Consider the following 17,615-nt stretch of genomic DNA (forward strand, 5'->3'; position numbering starts at 1 on the left):
CTCATCAAAAAAAAAAATTTTGACTTTAATGCATATGGATAAAAAGTCGTGCATGTAAAAATTGTCGCTTGTGTAAAAATTGTCACCCGTCAAAAATTGTGCTCAGGTCACAATTGATACAAAATTTTGTGTTTTTACACAAAACGTTTTGTGCTCACCACAATTTGTTGTATGCACTGGCCTCAAAATTTGTGTTCATGCGCATGAGCGCTTCCTAGTGATTGGAAATAGGAATAGAAGTTGCATTGTCTTCCAAAAATCACATTCATTTGAAAACAAGTTCATTTGAAGATACACAGCTAGTTACATAATCTGTTTAATTCAAACAAATAGGTAATTTTTCTGGGAATTTATTGCTTAGGAAATCAGTGAAAAAACGTCCATATGATTAAATGGTCTGTATATCTGTTAATTTGTGATATACAGTAAAACTCTATTAAGAGTTATTATTTAAACTTTTATTGCAGCCATACTGGCATATCTTTTAGGGTTGCCACCTTTTCACTTCACTGAAAAGGGGCAGGGGGTGGTGCAGATGAAATCAGGGGGCAGGCGGATGACATCAGGGGTGTATCATTGCCATCAGGAGGAGGGGCTGACGATGTCTGAGATGGGCCCAATGATGTGGCGATCAGCGATTAGATGATAACCATGTAATTTTTTTCAATGTCGTGTCCTGATTTTCTAACTTGGAAATCCTGACAGGCACGTTTGACCTTCCGACTACTGGGCTCAGATGAAATTCAGACCCTTTTCCAAAACACCACTGTTATTGGCCCTAGTACTGTATGTTATAAAACCATTCAGTAGATGATATGACACTCACATCTTAAGTATAACTAAACTGATTTCCAGCAAAAATGCTGTGTTAAAAGCGTAAAATATTGTGCCATAATTCTTATAATTTACATCCCCAAGCATACAAATCACTGCCATTTTCTAGATAAAGTCTTTTATTACTCATTACTAGATAAAATAGCATTTATTTAGTTATGTGTTTTATCAATGCATTCCGTAAACCTGTAGCATTACAGAAAATTAACATTATGTAAGTTTTAGTGCTTCTGCCATTCAGGTTATATCTAGTGATGGGTAAAGCTGACCAATTTCAAAATGGCGATAAATTTATCAAATGCATTGAAGTGTATGGGCGACAACATTTTTTTTGACGTTTGGCAATTTTTTTCACCCTTTGGAGTATATGGGCATCTTTTTCGATGCTAAACCTGGCAAAATATTTTGCTTATCACAAGTTTTATCACATATAGTGAAAAAGATACAGTATATGTAACAAATGATGCAGAACAATGACTTAGACTCACTTGTCAACAAGCCCTTTTCCCATAGGAATGCAATAGAATGCCACCAAATTCTAATCTATGCAGCTTATTATTATTATTATTATTATTATTATTAACATTTATTTATATAGCGCCAGCATATTTTGCAGTGCTGCTGCTGCATATAAATCTTTGTTATCATAAATATACAATGAATGATGTCTGAAAGTTGCATCTGCTGGAAATGTAGCATAAATCAAATGTTCCTTGTGAAAAATATTAATTCAATATGCTTTAATCTAAGAACATTGTAGATATATATTAATATAAATCATCAAATATACAACAAGGACTACTATTTACTAGTAGAGATGTCGCGAACTGTTCGCCGGCGAACTTGTTCGCGCGAACATCGGGTGTTCGCGCTCGCCGGAAGTTCGCGAACGTCGCGCGACGTTCGCCATTTTGGGTTCGCCATTGTTGGCGCTTTTTTTTGCCCTCTCACCCCAGACCAGCAGGTACATGGCAGCCAATCAGGAAGCTCTCCCCTGGACCACTCCCCTTCCCTATAAAAACCGAAGCCCTGCAGCGTTTTTTCACTCTGCCTGTGTGTGCTGAAGAGATAGTGTAGGGAGAGAGCTGCTGCCTGTTAGTGATTTCAGGGACAGTTGAAAGTTTGCTGGCTAGTAATCGTTTTGATACTGCTCTGTTATTGGAGGGACAGAAGTCTGCAGGGGTTTGAGGGACATTTTAGCTTAGGTAGCTTTGCTGGCTAGTAATCTACCTTCTACTGCAGTGCTCTGTATGTAGCTGCAGTGGGCAGCTGTCCTGCTTCTGATCTCATCTGCTGACTGCTGCAATAACAGTAGTCCTTGTAAGGACTGCTTTTATTTATTTTTTTGTTGTTTTACTACTACTACTACTACTACTACTATAAGAGCCCAGTGCTATTAGTCTAGCAGTGTTGGGGAGTGGGACTGGTGTGCTAATCTGCTGCTCCTAGTAGTTCAGCAGCACCAACTTTAATTTTTTTTTTAATATTCATTTTTTTTTTATTTTACTTTTTTTTATTTTACTACCGCTGTAGTAGTGTATAAGTTGACCTTTTAGGCATTATTTGCCCTGTAGGCATTATTTGCACACTGTTTTCTTCAACCCGCCATCGAGCTGTGTGACCTTGTTCCCATTCTGTCTAAATATCCATAATATTACCGTCTCCAGAAAAAACACCGGAGTCACTTTTTTCAAGCAGCATTCATATATTTTACGTAATCCGTATCCACCGCTGTAGTAGTGTATACATTGGCCTTGTAGGCATTATTTGCACACTGTTTTCTTCAACCCGCCATCGAGCTGTGTGACCTTGTTCCCATTCTGTCTAAATATCCATAATATTACCGTCTCCAGAAAAAACACCGGAGTCACTTTTTTCAAGCAGCATTCACATATTTTACGTAATCCGTATCCACCGCTGTAGTAGTGTATACGTTGGCCTTGTAGGCATTATTTGCACACTGTTTTCTTCAACCCGCCATCGAGCTGTGTGACCTTGTTCCCATTCTGTCTAAATATCCATAATATTACCGTCTCCAGAAAAAACACCGGAGTCACTTTTTTCAAGCAGCCATAATATATTTTACGTAATCCGTATCCACCGCTGTAGTAGTGTATACGTTGGCCTTGTAGGCATTATTTGCACACTGTTTTCTTCAACCCGCCATCGAGCTGTGTGACCTTGTTCCCATTCTGTCTAAATATCCATAATATTACCGTCTCCAGAAAAAACACCGGAGTCACTTTTTTCAAGCAGCCATAATATATTTTACGTAATCCGTATCCACCGCTGTAGTAGTGTATACGTTGGCCTTGTAGGCATTATTTGCACACTGTTTTCTTCAACCCGCCATCGAGCTGTGTGACCTTGTTCCCATTCTGTCTAAATATCCATAATATTACCGTCTCCAGAAAAACACCGGAGTCACTTTTTTCAAGCAGCATTCATATATTTTACGTAATCCGTATCCACCGCTGTAGTAGTGTATACGTTGGCCTTGTAGGCATTATTTGCACACTGTTTTCTTCAACCCGCCATCGAGCTGTGTGACCTTGTTCCCATTCTGTCTAAATATCCATAATATTACCGTCTCCAGAAAAAACACCGGAGTCACTTTTTTCAAGCAGCATTCATATATTTTACGTAATCCGTATCCACCGCTGTAGTAGTGTATACGTTGGCCTTGTAGGCATTATTTGCACACTGTTTTCTTCAACCCGCCATCGAGCTGTGTGACCTTGTTCCCATTCTGTCTAAATATCCATAATATTACCGTCTCCAGAAAAAACACCGGAGTCACTTTTTTCAAGCAGCATTCATATATTTTACGTAATCCGTATCCACCGCTGTAGTAGTGTATACGTTGGCCTTGTAGGCATTATTTGCACACTGTTTTCTTCAACCCGCCATCGAGCTGTGTGACCTTGTTCACATTTTGTCTAAATATTGATAATATTATCGTCTCTAGAAAAACCACTTGAGTTACTTTTTTTCAAGCAGCATTCATATATTTTACGTAATCCGTATCCACCGCTGTAGTAGTGTATACGTTGACCTTGTAGGCATTATTTGCACACTGTTTTCTTCAACCCGCCATCGAGCTGTGTGACCTTGTTCACATTTTGTCTAAATATTGATAATATTATCGTCTCTAGAAAAACCACTTGAGTTACTTTTTTTTCAAGCAGCATTCATATATTTTACGTAATCCGTATCCACCGCTGTAGTAGTGTATACGTTGACTTTGTAGGCATTATTTGCACAGTGTTTTCTTCAACCCGCCATCTAGCTGTGTGTATTATCGTTTCCAGAAAAACCAACTGAGTTTTTGTTGTTGTTGTTGTTTTTTTAAAAATAATGCCAGGCAAAGGCAGGCCGCCACGCAGAGGCCGTGCTAGGGGCCGTGCTGCTATGCAATCCTGTGGCCCTAGCAAATTGCCCAGTTTTAAAAAGCCAATGACCCTGAACTCCCAAAATGCTGAAGAGGTAGTTGACTGGCTTACACAGCACACCCCATCCTCTACCGTTTCTAACTTTACCACAACATCCTCCTCATCCTCCACTGCTATGGCCACCCCACGTAACACTTCCTCCACCACCGGTGCCCCTTCTTCACTGGGGTCAGAGGAGTTATTTTCCAATGAGTTTCTTGAACTGAGTAATGCGCAACCATTATTGCCAGAAGAAGATGAAGGAGATGAGGACCTTACACCAGATTTAATTCTGGCAGAGAACACGATAGAGATGGACATAATGAGTGATGAGGAGGAGGTCCCCGCTGCTGCTTCCTTCTGTGATGTGTCAGAAGAAATTGATGCATCTGAGGAGAATGATGATGAGGAGATTGATGTTTTGTGGGTGCCTAGTAGAAGAGAGCAAGAGGAGGGTAGTTCAGATGGAGAGACGGAGAGTCAGAGAGGCAGTAGGAGAATAAGACTTAGAAGAAGCAGGGAGGACAGCCCGCAGGGATCAGTAGGGCAACAACATGTATCGGCACCTGTGTTCAGCCGGCCAACGCACCCGCCATTGCCGCCAATACCGCCAACTCCGCCAACTTCTACTGTTACCGCCAGATCGCACACTTCCAAAAAGTCAGCAGTGTGGGATTTTTTTAATGTGTGTGCCTCTGACAAAAGCATTGTAATTTGCAATGAGTGCAGTCAGAAACTGAGCCTTGGTAAGCCCAACAGCCACATAGGTACAACTTCTATGCGAAGGCACATGAGCGGCAAGCACAAAGCACTTTGGGAGCAACACCTCAAAGGCAACAGGCAAACTAAAAGCCACACTCCTTCTGGTCCAGCATCTTACTGCTCTACCTCTGCTCTCCTTGACCCGTCTGAACCACCCTCCACTCCGCCTTCCACCTTGACCACCTGTTCCCATTCCCAGTCATCTGCCACCAGCCAAGTTTCTGTGAAGGCCATGTTTGAGCGTAAGAAGCCAATGTCTGACTGTCACCCCCTTGCCCGGCGTCTGACAGCTGGCTTGTCTGCACTCTTAGCCGCCAGCTTTTACCATACCAGCTGGTGGACTCTGAGGCCTTCCGCAAATTTGTAGCAATTGGGACACCGCAGTGGAAGGTACCCAGCCGCAATTTTTTTTCTAAAAAGGGAATACCACACCTGTACCAACATGTGCAGAGCCAAGTTACCGCATCTCTGTCACTTAGTGTTGGGCCAAAGGTCCATATGACTACTGACGCATGGTCCTCCAAGCATGGTCAGGGCAGGTATGTCACCTACACTGCCCACTGGGTGAACTTGGTAATGGCTGGGAAGCAGGGAATGGGTAGCTCAACAACAACAGTGGAGTTGGTGTCACCGCCACGGATTGCACGCGGTTCTGCCACCACCTCTACTCCTCCATCGCTCTCTACCTCGTCTTCTTCTTCTTCTTACTCTGCTGCTGGGTCTCCTTCTCCTCCTCCACACCTGTGCACCCCCAGCTCCCCTAGGCTATTCGACGTGCCAGGTACGCCGTTGTCACGCTGTCTTGGGGATGACGTGCCTGGAAAGCAAAAACCATACCGGATCTGTACTCCTGTCATCTCTGCAGTCACAGGCCGATCGGTGGCTGACCCCACACCAACTGCAGATCGGAAAAGTGGTGTGTGACAATGGAAGCAATCTGTTGGCAGCGTTGAGACTAGGCAATTTAACACATGTGCCCTGCATGGCACATGTGTTAAATTTAATAGTCCAACGTTTTGTCTCCAAGTACCCAGGATTCCAGGACGTTCTCACCCAGTCCAGAAAGGTGTCGGCCCATTTCAGACGTTCCTACACAGCCATGGCACGCCTTGCTGACATTCAGCAGCGCTACAACATGCCAGTCAGGCGTTTGATTTCTGACAGCCAGACTCGCTGGAATTCAACGCTCCTTATGTTGGAACGTCTGCTGCAACAACAAAGGGCCGTCAACGAGTACCTTTTTGAACTGGGTGGTAGGACTGGATCTGCACAGCTGGGGATTTTTTCCCCCGTTACTGGGTGCTTATGCGCGATGCCTGCAGGCTCATGCGACCTTTTGAAGAGGTGACAAATATGGTCAGTCGCACCGAAGGCACCATCAGCGACCTAATACCCTTCGCTTTCTTCCTGGAGCGTGCCGTGCGACGAGTGACAGATGAGGCTGTAGACCAGCGTGACGAGGAGCTGGAAGCGCACGATTTCTGGTCGGAATCACCAGAACGAACCCAGGCACCTGCTGCAACGCAGGGAGAGGTGCCAGAAGTGGAGTCAGAGGAGGAAGGTGGCTTTGTGGAGGAGGAGGAGGAGGACCAACAGGAGCAGGCTTCCCAGGGGGCTAGTGGTGACCTTTTGGGGACCCCTGGTCTTGTACGTGGCTGGGGGGAGGAGACCGTGGATGATGCAGTCCTTGATAATGAGGAAGCGGAGATGGATAGCTCTGCATCCAACCTTGTGAGAATGGGGTCTTTCATGCTGTCATGCCTGTTGAAGGACCCCCGTATCAAGAGGCTTAAGGAGAAGGACCTGTACTGGGTCGCAACGCTACTAGACCCTCGGTACAAGCATAAAGTGTCAGAAATGTTACCAACATACCACAAGTCCGAAAAGATGCGGCATTTACAAACCAGCCTGCAAAACATGTTGTACATGCTTTTAAGGGTGATGTCACTTCAGGAACTCATCAACATTCCAGGGGCAGAGGTGCCAGTAATCCTGCCACGAGCACACCTGCAAGGACAAAGCCCTTTGGCCAGTCTGTAACGTCAGACATGCAAATGTTTTTCTGTCCAAGGCAGCGCCACAACCCTTCTGGATCCACCCTCAAAGAACGCCTCGACCGGCAGGTAGCGGACTACCTGGCATTAACTGCAGATATCGACACTCTGAGGAGCGATGAACCCCTGGACTACTGGGTGCGCAGGCTTGATCTGTGGCCAGAGCTGTCACAATTTGCCATGAACCTCTTGTCTTGCCCAGCCTCAAGTGTGCTCTCAGAAAGGACCTTCAGTGCAGCAGGAGGGATTGTAACTGAGAAGAGAACTCGCCTAGGTCACAAAAGTGTCGATTACCTGACCTTTATTAAAATGAATGAGGGGTGGATCTCGGAGGGTTACTGCACGCCGGAAGACTTGTTCTGACTTCTATGCAGCTGTCCTTCTCTTCAAGCCTCATGACTCCACACACAGCTGTCCTTTAGCGTCCTCCTCCTCCCTCCGCCACCGTTACAAAACTAGGGTGCAAACCCTACTGGTTTAATTTTTCTGGCCTCTGTGCTTCAGTGGCTGCAACCAAAAAAATGCATATTTTCTGCATTTATATGGCATAATTTTTCTGGCCTCTGTGCTTCAGTGGCTGCAACCAAAAAAATTTATATTTTCAGCATTTATATGGCATAATTTTTCTGTCAACTGTGCTTCAGTGGCTGCGACCAAAAAATGCATATTTTCTGCATTTATATGGCATAATTTTTCTGGCCTCTGTGCTTCAGTGGCTGCAACCAAAAAAATTTATATTTTCAGCATTTATATGGCATAATTTTTCTGGCAACTGTGCTTCAGTGGCTGCGACCAAAAAAATGACTATTTTCAGCATTTATATGGCATATTTTTTTCTGGCCTCTGTGCTTCAGTGGCTGTGGCCAAAAAAACTGGGCAAACAATGCCTACAAGGTCAACGACGTTGACCTTGTAGGCATTGTTTGCCCAGTTTTTTTGGCCACAGCCACTGAAGCACAGAGGCCAGAAAAAATATGCCATATAAATGCTGAAAATAGTCATTTTTTGCCATACGTTGACTCAACGTATATGGCAAAAATGACTATTTTCAGCATTTACGTGACATATTTTTTCTGGCAACTGTGCTTCAGTGGCTGCAACCAAAAAAACTGGGCAAACAATGTCTACAAGGTCAACGTATGGCGAAAAATTACTATTTTCAGCATTTATATGGCATATTTTTTCTGGCAACTGTGCTTCAGTGGCTGCGTCCAAAAAAACTGGGCAAACAATGTCTACAAGGTCAACGTATGGCGAAAAATGACTATTTTCAGCATTTATATGGCATATTTTTCTGGCAACTGTGCTTCAGTGGCTGCGTCCAAAAAAACTGGGCAAACAATGCCTACAAGGTCAACGTATGGCAGTTGTTTAAAGAGAACAGTAGATTACTAGCCAGCAAAGCTACCTAAGCTAAAATGTCCCTCAAATCCCTGCAGACTTCTGTCCCTCCAATACAGAGCAGTATCAAGCAGATTACTAGCCAGCAAACTTACTATCATCTGTCCCTGAAATCACTAACAGCTCTCCCCCTACACTATCTCTTCCAAGCACACACAGGCAGATTTTTCAGATACATTTTTGCCCTTGATCCCCCTCTGGCATGCCACTGTCCAGGTCGTTGCACCCTTTAAACAACTTTAAAATCATTTTTCTGGCCAGAAATGTCTTTTCTAGATGTTAAAGTTCGCCTTCCCATTGAAGTCTATGGGGTTCGCGAACCGTTCGCGAACCGCTCGCATTTTTGCGCAAGTTCGCGAATATGTTCGCGAACTTTTTTTCCGACGTTCGCTACATCCCTATTTACTAGCCCTGAAAATCTGAAACCAAGAATGCTATACAGTTAACAGAACACATCAACACTGGTTGTTTTTCATATGGTCCACTGGTTATTTTCATGCAGAGACCTCATACTAAACCAGTTAGTGCACCAACACTTTATAGAGCATTCTGAAATTGATAAGTAATGCATCAGTCACAAATATAGCAGTAACTGGAAGAATGCACATTATGACGCATACACTTTTAGAACAGTTACAACACTTACTTACTGTTTAAAATTGTTGAGTCCCTTTGTACCTGACTGTATGGTCAGGCACTCTAAACCGGTTCTGAAGCAGGTGAAAACATGGACAGCAGGAGCCATGACTGCTCTTCAGGACTGTTTTGAGTGCCCTGAATGGAACATGTTTAGGGAGGCTGCAACCTACAGCGACTACATCAACTTGGATGAGTACACGTCATCTGTAATCAGTTACATCACAAAGTGCATTGATGATGTCACTGTCTCCAAGTGCATCACTACACACCTCAACCAGAAGCTGTGGTTCACTGAAGAGGTACGTGTGTTACTGAGGGCCCTAAACTCTGCTTTCAGGGAAGGTGATGAAGTCACCCTGAGAACAGCGAGAGCCAAACTTTCCCATGCCATCAGAGTAGCTAAGCGCTCATACACTCATACAGAATACACAGCTTCTTACAGGAGAATGCGCATGTGGCAGGGCATCCAGGCTATCACAAACTATAGGTCAACACCATCTGCTTGTGACAGTGACGCCTCTGTTGCAGATGCGCTGAACAACTTCTATGCACGGTTTGAAGCACAGAACAACACAGGAATGAGGAAGACCATCATTCTGCCTAATGACCAGGCACTGCGTCTGAAGGTTGCTAATGTGAGGATGAAGGCTGCAGGACCAGACAATATCCCTGGCAGAGTGCTAAGAGAATGTGCAGATCAGCTGTCAGATGTTTTCACTGATATCTTGAACATTTCCCTGATCACCTCTACTGTCCCGAAGTGCTTCAAAACCACCAGCATTGTCCCCGTGCCGAAGAACTCATCACTGTCCTGCCTCAACGACTACCGTCCTGTGGCACTTACTCCCATCATCATGAAGTGTTTTGAAAAGCTTGTCAAGAAACACATAAAAACCCTGCTGCCACCAGCACTGGTCCCCTACAGTTCGCATACGGTCAAAATCGCTCAACAGACGATGCACTAGCCAAAACCCTTCATCTGGCCCTCTCTCATCTGGACAAAAAAGACACCTATGTTCGAATGTTGTTCACAGACTTCAGTTCAGCATTCAACACTATCATTCCTCAGCATCTGATTGAAAAGCTGAGCCTGCTTAGACTGAACACTTCCCTCTGCAATTGGGTTCTGGACTTCCTGACCGACAGACCTCAGTCAGTCTAGATTCGAAACATCATCTCCAGAACCACCACACTGAGCACCAGAGCCCCTCAAGGCTGTGTGCTTAGTCCTCTATTCACTCTGCTGACGCAAGACTGTGCAGCCACGCACAGCACAAATCTCATCATAATGTTCGCTGATGACACGACCACTGTACATCGATGTGGAGATCGTCAAAAGCACCAAATTCCTTGGTGTCCACCTGGCGGAGAACCTCACCTGGTCCCACAACGCCAGCTACTTAGCCAAGGCCCAACAGCGCCTCTACTTCCTGCGAAAGCTGAGGAAATCCCATCTCCCACCATCCATACTGAAAACCTTCTACAGGACTATCGAGAGTATCCTGAGCATCTGTATCACTGTCTGGGCTGGGAACTGCACTGTCATGGAGCGCAAGACCCTACAGAGGATAGTGAAGACAGCAGAGAATATCATAGGTGTCTCTCTTTCTTCCATCACGGACATTTACACCACTCGCTGCATCCGTAAAGCAACAGCATTGTGGCAACACACCCCTCACACTCACTGTTCACACTCCTGCCATCTGGAAAAAGGTACCAAAGCATTAGGGCCCTCACTACCAGACTGTGTAACAGTTTCTTCCCCCAAGCCATAAGGCTCCTGAATACTCAGGGACTGGACAGATCACTCTCTCTCACACACACACACACACTCCATCTGACCCTACTATACACCACAACGTTACACAGCCACTGTATGCCGTTGTATAAATAAATAGCTATTGAATACAATTGTTCTCTATGAGCACATCTGCAGGCAGAAAATCCGATGTGCATCAAAAGTGTTGATTCACACTCTAAGCCAGGTGAATTTTCGCTCTGGCGAGCTGACGTAACTCCCCAAATTCTCGAAGATGTGGATTTTAGTGAAGGTTACCTCATTCGTCAGCTCAGACCAGGCAAAGTACAATGGAGTGCATAGGACTTCCTCAATTTTTAGTGCAAAAGTGATAGCCTGCAAAGGTCTGTAAAAAATGTTTTAAGAAATTTTTTTCATTTAAAGTCAATGAAAGACTAGCTTTGATGTCAACAGAAGGTTATATTGTACTGCAAATTCTACAAACATTTTATATAATTATAACAACTTATATTCTATTTTAAATGACTCCTTGTTAAAGAAAGAAGTCAGTTAAACCTTAGACAAAAAGAACAGAACTTTCACTTCAATCAGTGTAGGTGGTTCTTCACAGTGAGGGCAATGAGGTTATGGAACGATGTTGGAATGGCTAGTGATGAAATACATGGATTTGTGGCAAATTCCAAATTTCACCATCTGCAAATTTTTTAACAAAACTATGGAGAATATTCTCAAAAAAAAAGTCCCCAAGACAAAAGTGCCGTTAAGACAAAAATGTTGCCATAAAAAACGCCCATGACCGTAATGCATTTGGAGTGAGAAAAAAGTCACACGTAAAAATTGCAAGTAAAACAAATGTTTTTGCCTATTGACTTCAATGCGTTTCACAAATTTTTCGCCATTTTGCAAATTTTTTGCAGTTTTGCATATTTTTCGTCAAAGCTAAACAGGACAGATTCGTTCATCACTAGTGATGGCTGCTTCTAATGATGCTTTTAAGAGAGGATTGGATGATTTCTTGGACAAACATAATATCTTAGCTATTGGGATACTTAAATCAACAATTAGGGGCACATTTACTTAGCTTGAGTGAAGGATTAGAATAAAAAATACTTCAGAGTTTTTTTGGCTACTTCGACCATCGAATTGGCTACTTCGACCTTCGACTTTGAATCGAATGATTCAAACTAAAAATCGTTCCACTATTTGACCATTCGATAGTCGAAGTACTGTCTCTTTAAAAAATACTTCGACCACCTACTTAGCCACCTAAAACCTACCGAGCACCAATGTTAGCCTATGGGGAAGGTCCCCATAAGCTTTCCTAGCTTATTTTGAGCAAAGGAAAATAGGTCGATCGATGGATTAAAATCCTTCGAATCGTTCAATTTGAAGGATTTAATCGTTTGATCGAAGGAAATGCGGTAATACTTCGACTTCAAGATTCGAAGGATTTTACTTTGACGGTCGAATATCGAGGTATTCGACCAATAGTAAATGTGCCCCTTAGTATAGATATAGGTATATATATATATATATATATATATATATATATATATATATATATATATATATATATATATATATAGTTTATGTGAGTGTATGGAGGGGTCAGTGTGTGTATGTATAGGCACTGGGTTTCATTTGGAGGGGTTGAACTTGAAGTACTTCAGTGTTTTTTTCAAGCCAACTTTACTACGTAACCAAGTGTTTGATAAAGTGGATTATACCTTGTTGATAAGATATAGGAATAAAAAGATTATTATTGTACCAACTGCTGTAGGCATATTTTGCTAAAATCTTGCTATATGCGAATCCTGTTTATGAAATGCCCTTTTTTTAATGCAATGGATTTTTTTTTTTGCTTCATATATTCAAATGATAAGATTAAAAACTGTAATTGCAGGCATACTGTTGTATTATTAAATCTTGCTGTTTCAAGCCTGACACTTCTCCCTTTGAAATCTTTTCAAGCATTAAAAAGCATGTCCCAGTCTCTTTGTGCAGTTCTCTTGATCATAATGCCCACTTAATGTACTGTGAAAATGCTGTCAGTCTCGTTTTGCACGATTTTAGCTGAAATTTAAACTAGCACATTTATATTTTAAATGCAAAGCTGTTATGACACAAACAGTTGTCAAAACATCTTACAAAAAAATTTGATTTTTTTTTTATTCTTGAGAACATATCAAGTGACAATATTGTGACAAAATATGCCATTTGTAAGGAGCCCTTTCCACATAACTTGTTATGCATTGATGACATGCGCCATTCCCTTAGCTTAAGCCAAGCTATGGTGGTTGCCAATGTTTCCTTTCTGTGTAATAGTAGTACTAATAATAATAAAAAGAAAGCCACCATCTTCTATTTACATAATACAATAAAAATTCTCTTTAAAGATGGCAGCACTAATGACACTGTGGTGTAAAAAAACAATATTAAAAGGTTAATATAATTAATTTTAATGATTAACCCAGCAAGATGTTCCTGCCTTTGGAAACTTCACAGTGGGTCGTGTTTGTAATATAGTAAAGTGAAAACGCTTTGTCATGTCTACTTCTCTTTCTGTAGCTATGCCATTCAGAGTGTTGGAGTCAATTGAGCCAATTACACTGACAACTCACACATATTTATTTATTAGCTTATTGGCATAGTTTAAAATAACAGCATTATCCCACAAAATGTCACAAGTCGATGACTGAGTACATGCTAGAACATCTGTTTAAGCAGAACATTTAACTATTTTCAAGGATAGAACTAGCAACGACTTTCTTTTCTATAGAACTGCACAATATATTGTTGTTCTCCAAAATAAACCCAAAAATGATAGCATTAATGGAAAATCACCAAGATAAATGATTTGACTACCAGTACAAAGTATAATAGGGCTGTTCCCATGATGACACAAATAGTAAACACTAGTTCCTATTAGCAATATATTTATTCGACAGGCATGGATTTGGTGAATTATTTCCAACATTTTGCCGCCCAAGAATTTTTTTAATGCATTTTGACAAAATAGTTGTGCATATAAAAATTGTCACTCAAAATAATTTTGACGTCCATTGACTGAATGCGTTTTTCACCATTTTGCGATTTTTTTTCTGAGTTTCACAAATTTTTTGGCTAAGAGAAACGGGATAGATTCGCCCATCACTAGTACCTACTGTACATATAAAGTCTTATAGAGAGAAAGCAAGGAGAAATAGTAAAGTAACTTGGATGCTTAAGATATTGACAGGTAACAATTAGTCCTTCCTTAACATGACTGTGATATTGATAATCATCAGTGCCTCATCTTCAGCAGTCTTGGTATTAATGTCAGCTTAACGGCTGCTATTCTGCCGAACCAAGAGAGCTTATATGTGTGCCATGTGGATAGGTCTTTTTTAAGTTTATAAATCAGTTTTGGGTAGTTAGCTTTATAGAGTATCGTAAGATGGGGTGATACTGATTCCAAGATATTCTAAGGTTTCTTTTTCCCATTTATAATCAGTTAAGCTAAAGTAGTTTCAGTTCTGGTCAGGCATTTTCAATGGGAGTGCTTGTGACTGTGGGATGATTTTATATCCAGAGATTCGCTGAAATGGGTCTAAGGTATGAAGTAGGTTTGGTAAGGTAGCCTGAGTATTTGTGAGTATGAGGAAAATATCAGCAAAGAGGTTCATTTTATGTTCTCTATTTCCCACTTGGAAACCTCTGATATCTGAATTCCTAATGGTGTGGACCAGAGGTTCTCAGATAGGGCAAAAATTAGTAGTGACAGGGGGCAGCCAGGCATGTCCCCCCTCTTATCTCAATTTGTTTGGAATGGAGCCCCATAGTGAACACCATCGCTGAAGATGCATCATATAATTGTCTGAGTCCTGTGAGGAATGGTTGTGGTATTCTCTGTTTCTCCAGGACCGCAAACATATATTTCCAGTCCAGCCTGTCAAATGCTTTTTGTGCAGCTAAGGACAGAAGAAGGGAGGAAGCATGTTGTGGAGACCTAAGCTATGGTCTCAAGCAATTAACAGACTATATCTGTATATAAATCACTCCAGGAGACAATGGGTTATGGGGGACAGGCTGGTGGTTACCTTGTAATATGTGCTACAGGTCACATACACCAGCCTGCTTGAACAATGGAAGGCAGGACTCCTGCTACACCCTGGGGGAGTAAAGAGGAAAACCAGCCAATGGAATAATAGCAAGGGGGTGGGGTCTTAGGCCCAGGGGATGTTCAAACTGGACACAGAGGACCTGGGCGAGGCAGTTGTTACAGAGTTGTTGTTGGACATAGTGGCTGAGGTGCTATTGTAAGTATTGGCTACCCGGGGACGGAGAGACTCCTTTGGATTACTAACTGCACTTTGGGGGGGTTGGTACTTGGTCCATGTTGGATATTCTGGTGGTCCAATGTGGAATGTGGAACATTACTCCAGTTGAGGAGAATTACCAGCCAACTACCGTTGGATTTACTCACATCAGGAATTTTGCCAGCATGGAGAGAGAGTTCCATTTGGTTGTCCTTTTGTAATTGTATTGTAGTGTAATAAAATCACTGAAACCAGTTGGTGAACATTTGTGGCCTTGTCATACGTGACGTCACACCTGTGTCTTTGGTGTTAAACATATCAAGTTGATTGCTAAGTGAATGCCGTCTGCCGCCTGGCACCCTGGTACAAATCCCACCTGATCTTTGTGAATTATCTTGGGGAGTAATGTGGCGAGTCTATTGGCCAGTACTTTTGCGAACAACTTGATATCTGTATTTATTAATCAGATTGGTCTGTAGCTATCACAGTTATGGGGGTCTTTCCATGGTTTAGTATCATTATTATTGACGCCGTTTGCCTGTGTTGCGTTAGGGGTGACCCTTTCATGAGCGATTGAAAGAGATCTTTCAAGTGTGGGATTAGGAGTTTTTCAGATTTTTTGTAATATTAAAGCCATCTGGACCAGGGGTCTTACTTGGTTTTGAGTTTTTAATCACTGGTTCTATTTCCTCAATTTTTATGGGTAAGGCTAACATCTCCTGACCTTCCCTGGTTAGTCAAGGGGGAGTCTAACTAGTAAGGAAGTCTGATTCTCTTGCCAGGTTAGCCTCAGGGGCTATATCTGCTGTATACAGATCAGTGTAAAAGTTCCTAAATGTATTAAGAATTTGATTTGTGTCTCTTGTTACTATTCCTATCGGGGTCCTTATCCCATGGATAGTTTGCATGGTATGTAGTAACCTCAATTTGTGTGCTAACATTGTATGAGGCTTATTTGCTTATCTGAGGCTTATTTGCGTATTTGCGTATTATCTGAGAGAGTCTGGATAAATTGTGCTCTTACAGTATGTCTTGAATTTTTCTTATTTCTCTTAAGTTTTCTGGGGGTGGTTTGTTTTTATGAGTGGTATCTAAGTCATGTAATTTTTGTAAGAGTTGTTTAGTTTTCTCTTCTGTGATTCTTTTTCACACGAGAAGTGTTTTTAATCAGAATCCCTCAGAGTACCTCTTTGTGGATTTTCGATGTTTTAAAGCTTACAAACAGACAATTGTTCTATGATTTAATGAACATACATAAAACTATTTTTTTTTTGTTCTTGACAAATAAAAAGCAAGACAAGGCATCTAAATATAATAAAATGAAACAAGAACCTGTGTCATGCTCAAAGTATTATACTAATTGGTAAATAATAAGTAATATAAAGTAACGAGTAACGTGACAATTTTTGCTGGGTTGGGTTTTCTGTCATAGATTTACAAATCTATTTCTAGAGAAAAAAAATCAATCTTGTTAACTTAAGGCCAAAAAAACAGTAACTGTGCATTGTTCATTAGCAATTAACTTGCCTAAAGACTGATTGCAAATTACAGACACAAATATAATTTTGGAGAAGGAAATTGACTTAAAAGCCCTAAAGTAAGAGATGCTCAGACAGTGTAACATTGGTTGCTGAATCAAAAATGTTGTTGGAATTCTGTGTCAATTCTCTGGACATTAAAGTCAAATTACCTATTGAGAAACAAATATAATTACAACATTGTAGCATTTAAGAAACTTATTGTGAGGGAGAATAACATACAATTTGTACTACAGTAAATAATACAACTAGACTGTGTTGGTGAATCAACTTAGTTGAAAAACCAGGGATTATGATTAAAAAAACAATTTTGCAGAGCATCCTGTAATGTTCTGGTGCCCCTCTGCTATAAGTACAGTATGGTTTTATGTCTATCTTGCCTCTATTTTTCATTTTTAATACAAAATAACATAGTATGTCATTTGTTTCTGTTGTTTAAATGATCCCAAAATGTGGTCCAAAACCTAATTATTATAATTTAGCTGGAAACAAATTGGCACATTTGTGTAAATGTCAAATATCTTTTCACATGTGGTTAAAGTGGGCCAGCAGGTGAAATAATCAATATGGCTAAAAGAAAATTGATACCAGACAAAATCTCGTCAGCTGCTGTACTATAATCTGTAATGCAATATATCACAAGGGAAGAGTCAGTATAATGCTTGCTATAATAAATAAAAGTTTGTATTTTGTTAAGATTCTTTTTAAATTGAATGCTACATGGAAGAGCGTGGAAGAGCGAACACTCTGCATTTATAAGGAACTGCAGTCGCAGCTTAAGGACACAAGGGTCCGAACTAGGGGAAGGCATCAGAAGAAGTACGTGCCTTGCGCCCCTCTACCTTTGCACCGTAGGCATGTACCTCTTATGCCTACCCTAGTTCCGGCCCTGTATGTAT

Source organism: Xenopus laevis, chromosome 5S, assembly GCF_017654675.1.
Source record: "Xenopus laevis strain J_2021 chromosome 5S, Xenopus_laevis_v10.1, whole genome shotgun sequence".
NCBI classification, from domain to species: Eukaryota; Metazoa; Chordata; class Amphibia; order Anura; family Pipidae; genus Xenopus; species Xenopus laevis.